Here is a 6,307-nt window from a genome sequence, read left to right as displayed (position 1 = left end):
AGTCAGTTAGATAAACCTAATGTTCTTGGTATATGTAACGTATTTATGTGTTGCTACAAGTAACCTGTACTCATTTTAGTTAGGTTTTATGAACTTTATGCTCATAGTAAATTTAACCTAATCAAATGTGAATAAACATTTTAATTAAGTCCTGGCTATTACCTCAGAAAATACATCTAAATGTCTATATTCTAAGCAGTACAGTAAATCACTTTACATAAACAGACTTTATCAATAACAATTACAAATTCAATTGAAGAAGAAAAAGATGGGAAGACAGATTAAAGACAATAACATTTATTCAATGTCAAATAGTGTCACTTTTAACAGTGCCTACAAAACATACAAAAGTATGCATAGGGTCCAATCCCACAAAGAGCCTGTGATATATCTCAGAAGTATACACCAGATTTGAGTGATATTAGAGGTTGTGGGCATAGACAAGTCCAAACAGGAGGTTTTCTACAGGTTTGGCACACCTCTGACCATGTGCTGTCCTTCTACTGTGATAATCCCAATCGTGTTTGGCTGATGGCACATGTATATTTTCAGTGGGGAACTGCCAAGCTCAGCGTACACCTCTGTTTCAGCGTTCACCTCTGTGCACCTCTGACTCTATTGGGGAGACAAAAAAGAATCAAGAGTTTGGTCAGACAAACAGGTATTGAGATGAATATAGCAGACTGGTAGAAGACAGATACGACACAAAGTCAAAGTTGTACTTTTTAGTTGCTTAAGGTGATGGATACTAGATGGACACTTTGACTAGAGCATGTGACCAGAGTGAAGTCAACCATGACAATGTCATAGAGTGTTGGTACTATACTATCATGATATACTGTAGCATGAGTGTTGTCTTTTCTGGTTCAAAGGATACATTACAATAAAACAATGCAATTTTCCTTGCCTGTACCTTATTGGTCATCACATTACTGTATTAAATATATTTCAAGAACAAAGTAATTACCCCATATCATCACAATAGTAATAACATACAGACAGAAATGAGATAAGTAGCTTTAAGCCCAGTACATACATGGTGGACACTGATGAGGTCTTCCTTTCCCTCCCACATGTACTCAATCAGGCATCTCAGTACCACTTCTCTCCTTTTCTCCACATAGCCAGACGGATCCTGTCAACAAGTAAAATCTGATCAAAATTTACTGCCTGATGACAGTATCACAAATCAGAGAACCTCTGTATTTCAACCATGCAATTGATGTAAAAGGTTGTACTATACATACACCACTACCACTGTACTGTACAAGATCTCACACTATCACCAGCATCTCACAAAATTGAGATTTAACTGACCATGTTGGCTGTATTTATCAGTATGAATCAAGCTTCTATTAGTGCAGTAGTAGCAGGCAGAAAGGTGATCATATCTGCCTTCTATTGGTGGTTGGTACATAAAACCTAATTCAGAAATGTAATTATATGGAGCCAACACTATTGTTTGCAATTTTACCTATGTTTTACTTACCTGGGAATAATTATAGCTTTAACTGTATTTATTCTGAAGTTTTTCTTACCTGTATCTGAAGACCCCAGGTAACAAAAATGCTTGGTTACCTATAGACCAGAAAAAATATGCATGTTAGAATAAGTTTAAAAACCAGTGGTAAATGTAAAATATTTAAGTAACAGGTTAAAAATTGTTTTATGGTTTTGAGCCAGTGGTATCAAATGCACTTACAACTCTGCTGCTGATAACACGAGGACCCCACGACAGCTGCATGCCCCACCGGAGACTGTGTTATTAAGATGAAATTAAATAAGTCAAGTCACCTTTATTTACAGTACACAGCACTTTGAAATATATATATATATATATATATATAAGTCTTCTTTGTTGCCTTTTTCTCCATCACACTTTAGAAAACATTATATATCACTTGAAAACATAAAATCTCAAAATTCATCCTTTGAAACCCATTTTAAATTCATCTACCATGAAAATTGTACATCAAAATCATGTTACTAAATGTTTTCAGTCGTGAATTATAGGTTTGGATCATGCAATTTCAAGTCTATGTTCAAAAATGTGAATGGCAGTTAACGCTAACTAACGATTAAAAGTGATATTATTGGTCAAATTAAAGCCAAAGTAGTCTTAAAACATAATAGGCATTACTAAAGCACTTGTTTAATTTCATATTAACAACACGGTCTTAACTGCTGTTGTCTTCTGATCGTTGCATACAAGACTTCACTGCTTAGCACTGTGTAGCCAACTTAGCTTGCCATGTGTGCAGGATAGCTAGCTATACAGTACAATTTGCAAACCTTACTTTAGCTTCCTAGTTGAGTGAACGATTTTGCGTGACTTTACATCACCAATAAATTGCCAAAACTTGCACATCTTACCGTGTTAATCAGGCTGTGAAATTTAGATCCGCTGCAGCTTTCAAACAGTTGAAGTGCCGAGGAAGCATCTGCCTTGGAAAGTCCCCGCCAGTGAAAAAGGGATAAATCCAACTTAATTTTTATGTGTTTTTTATTTCAAATATTTAAGTTTGATGAACACACATGCCACATCGACAGCTGCTCAAATAAATTGTGTATGTCAACTCACTTTTATAACATTTCTTGTACACAACAAACTCATACAAAAAGCTACCCAAATAAATTGCTATTGTTTTACTTAAAATATATTGTTATGTAAAAAATGATATATTTTAAGTAAAGAGGAAGTATATTTATACTTTTTAGTATAAAACAAATAAAATAAACTAGATTACAACTATTTAAAATATATAAAACCTACTGTGTGGGTGTAGCACTTTTTACAGTGTAATTGTTACAGTAACAATACACTGTCAAAGAATATACTTTACTGTGAACATGTTTGCTAACACTTAACTGCATTTCAACTGCAATTTAACGAAAATGTACTACAGTTCATAACATTATCAGGCAGGCATTTTAAAAGGCACTCATGTAAGTGTCAATGTAAATCAGTCAAACAATAATTTTGTTTAAGGAAAAGAGAAATGTGTTGTTAATTCAAAAAAGAAAACAAATCATTAGGACCAGTTTTGTAAACCAGCTCTTGAGTTCTTAATATGGTTTATTCGATTTATGCACATGGTAAATAGTGTATCCAAATATTTATTTTGGATGTACTATTTCATAGTTTGGGGTACATATAATAAAACAGAACTTTAGCTAAGAAGAAAGCCCAGAAAGAAATCAAAAGAGACTTTACAAAGAAAAATCACATGACCCACGAAGAGGTCAATAGCCAGAGAAAACTGACAAACCATCCGAAAAGGCTTTTGAAACTGATGATTTACACACCTCCTGAGAGCAAAAGACCCGTCTGTCTCTAAAACTGTATTTACTGGCACAGACAGCAGGGATAGCGTAAACGGATGGACCTCGAGACATGGGGAATTAAAGCTTTCAGCTCGATTGGACATGCTAACAGATACATCAGGGTGACCATGCAGCTGTTTCTCAAACACTTTACAGCATTTCGCAGAAACAGAACAAAACATACGCCAATATCAGCCCACACTGAGCAGATTAACTGGCAATGTGGTGTTTTGTCTTTGAGGAAGAAGAATGTTCCTCCTTTGTGGTATTGAGGGAGATTTTAAGTGGAGCATATCTCAAAATCTGTAAAAAAAATAAAATGTATATATAGTACGTCAAATTTTATAAATATTTGTACATTTATGAGCTGTCTTATATATATATATATATATATATATATATATATATATATATTTAGAGATATAGATATAGATTTATATAGATATAGATATATAGATATATAATCGCACCAAGCTGTTTGGCTTACCTAGTAAAATATTTCAAAACATTAGACATTATTTGTCTGATGAGATTACCAAGGAGTGTTATCTGTTAATATCATTATCATGAAAAAGTTTTTTAGTTTTTATCAGGCAATATTTATTATTATTATTATTTTATTTTTATTTTTTTTACATTTTTTTAAAGTTTTCAACTTATTTAAATTGTGAGTTTTTGTTTCAGAATGTTTAAGAATATTAGCAACAATAAATAAAATGTACTGCAGCAGCTATTATTTTCATAATGATTTCATTAATTACTGTGTGAAATGTTTAATTATATCTTAATTCATAATTAATGAATAATTAATCTTTCATGTTAATACACTGAAATTAATCTGAATTCTTTTCAAGTTTGTTGGGTTTACAACTTTTTTTGTATTTTTTTTTTTTTTTTTTTTTTTTTTTTTTTGGAATGCATACTTTGTAATGCAAGTTGTTAATGTAATAACAAGAATGATTTTGTATCATACACATATGTAGTTTAATGGCGGTTTTCTTGTGTGGTTCACTGGTTCAGTGTCGCTGTGAGTCCGAGGGCAGGGCTGCTGTGAGAGCCCGTGTCAACTGGCCGCTCTGTTTGGAGGAATAAATTGTAAGCATATGGTGTGCTGACAGAATCACTCAATCTTCTCAGTACATGAAGTGCACATTCATCATTCTGCCACTTTCATCACACAGGAATTTCTGCTCCATTCTTTCAGGTGAAATTTTGTTTACCCACAGAATGCTTTATATCTGCAATCTATTCAAACTCAAAGAATCAATGCTGAAGTTTTGTTCAAAGAACAAAGAAAAGTTATAAGCACAAATATCTAAATGTTATTGTTGAGTAAACTGATCTTTGAAGCTGAACTAATAGTTTCTTAGACTATGGCCATTTCTGCCTTCTAATTATTTTATTATATATATATATATATATATATATATATATATATATATATATATATATATATTATTGTTTAACTAATTTTATTATTTTATTATAAATAAAGGGTAGAATAAAGTCTATATTTAAAAAATAATAATAATAAGGAATTAAGGGAACTGCTTGAGTCAACTTTAATGCAAACTTCCATTTAATGAATTGGACTTATTTAGACTGGCAATAATTGTTAAAATATATCCCGAATTAAAACATTGTTTGCACTATAAAAGAGAGCGTTTGGGTGTGGACTTGTGTTGTGTTTGAGAGTGTGTAACTGTGTGACGGAGTGTGTGGGGTCACACACACATGAATACACACATGTAAGAGCAGTGTTGTAGCACCACCTTTATGTCAGAGATGTGATCTCGGCTCTGTGTTGCTTTAACAAAAACACCCCATCTTTTTCATTCATGCTCTCTCTCTCACTCTCTCTCCCTCTCTCTCTCTCTCGCTCTCTACCTTATTTCAATGTATAAAAAATGTAAATATATATATATATATATATATATATATATATATATATATATATATATATATATATATATATATATATATATATTAAATGAAAACATTTTGTGTTTGAGGAATTTTTAAGCAATTGTCAAATTTTTTAAGATTATTAACACTTGTCTGATGACAAATAGCTGCAATTGTATGACTTTGATTTTATCGAAATAGGTGTCATGAAACCAAAACATTAAGCATTGTCAATCTGAAATTTCTTTTGCTGATTTCTGTGCGGGCTGCGCCTAAAACAGAAGCTCCATTAACGTGTCCGTTCTTCACCTCCTCCCAGAAATCAGTAAAAGACAAGTGTGCAATATAAATGAAAAATAACTCAATGGTATGAAAGAGGCATTTCATTTTTTCAGCCATAAATGTACAGGAGATTCACGGTGCCCAGCTCAGGTTCTGAATAAAACATAACTCTTGATAATTGGCTGGGGCAATGTTTTCTTTTCCCTCTCTCGCTCTCATTGGTAATTTTTCTCCTGAAGCTTTCACCCGTTTCTCCGGCAGATCAAAGTTAGTGTCACATGACTCCAGCGGAGAGAAGCACAGTGACGTCTCTCCCGCTGCACGTCATGATTAAAGCATGTTGGGGGGAGGCAGAATTCAAGACAGAATTTTGTACATTTTCATACATGACCTGGATTCAGTTGAACAATGAGGACCGTGGCTTTGTAAGACGATGTGACTGAAGGCTAACCTAGCATTTCGGTTGCTATGTGCACGCACACACAAACCAACGAGTCATCATTATCAATAAATAAATAAATAAATATACGTTTTCGGTTACATGGAGTCTTGTCCTGGCTACTAAATTTCCAATTGAGTTAAATTTCCAAATTCGTTTTAAGCGTGTTCATTCAAAAAAAAGTGTGTGTGTGTGTGTGTGTGGGGGGGGGGGGGGGGGGGTGTTAGTTAAAAATATATATTCAAAATAATAATAATAATAATAATAATAATAATAATAATATATATAATATTGAATAATTATTAAAGAAAACTGTTTCAAATTGTATCAGTTTTCATGACATAATTTTTAATTGAT

The 6,307-nt window shown here is 32.8% G+C and overlaps 1 long non-coding RNA gene across 1 annotated transcript; it reads right to left on the bottom strand.

Moving 5' to 3' along the window:
• Positions 1-619: 619 nt before the first annotated feature.
• On the bottom strand, positions 620-1,817 carry LOC113055680 (uncharacterized). The gene is made up of 3 exons (XR_003277555.1): positions 1,703-1,817; positions 1,539-1,578; positions 620-1,135 (listed from the first exon to the last, which is right to left on the bottom strand). It is a non-coding gene; the product is annotated as an uncharacterized LOC113055680 (long non-coding RNA).
• Positions 1,818-6,307: the final 4,490 nt, after the last annotated feature.

Source organism: Carassius auratus, chromosome 36 (assembly GCF_003368295.1).
Source record: "Carassius auratus strain Wakin chromosome 36, ASM336829v1, whole genome shotgun sequence".
Taxonomy (NCBI): domain Eukaryota; kingdom Metazoa; phylum Chordata; class Actinopteri; order Cypriniformes; family Cyprinidae; genus Carassius; species Carassius auratus.
Note: the sequence above shows the minus strand (reverse complement) of the source record. Positions and strands in the feature narration are given on the sequence as shown.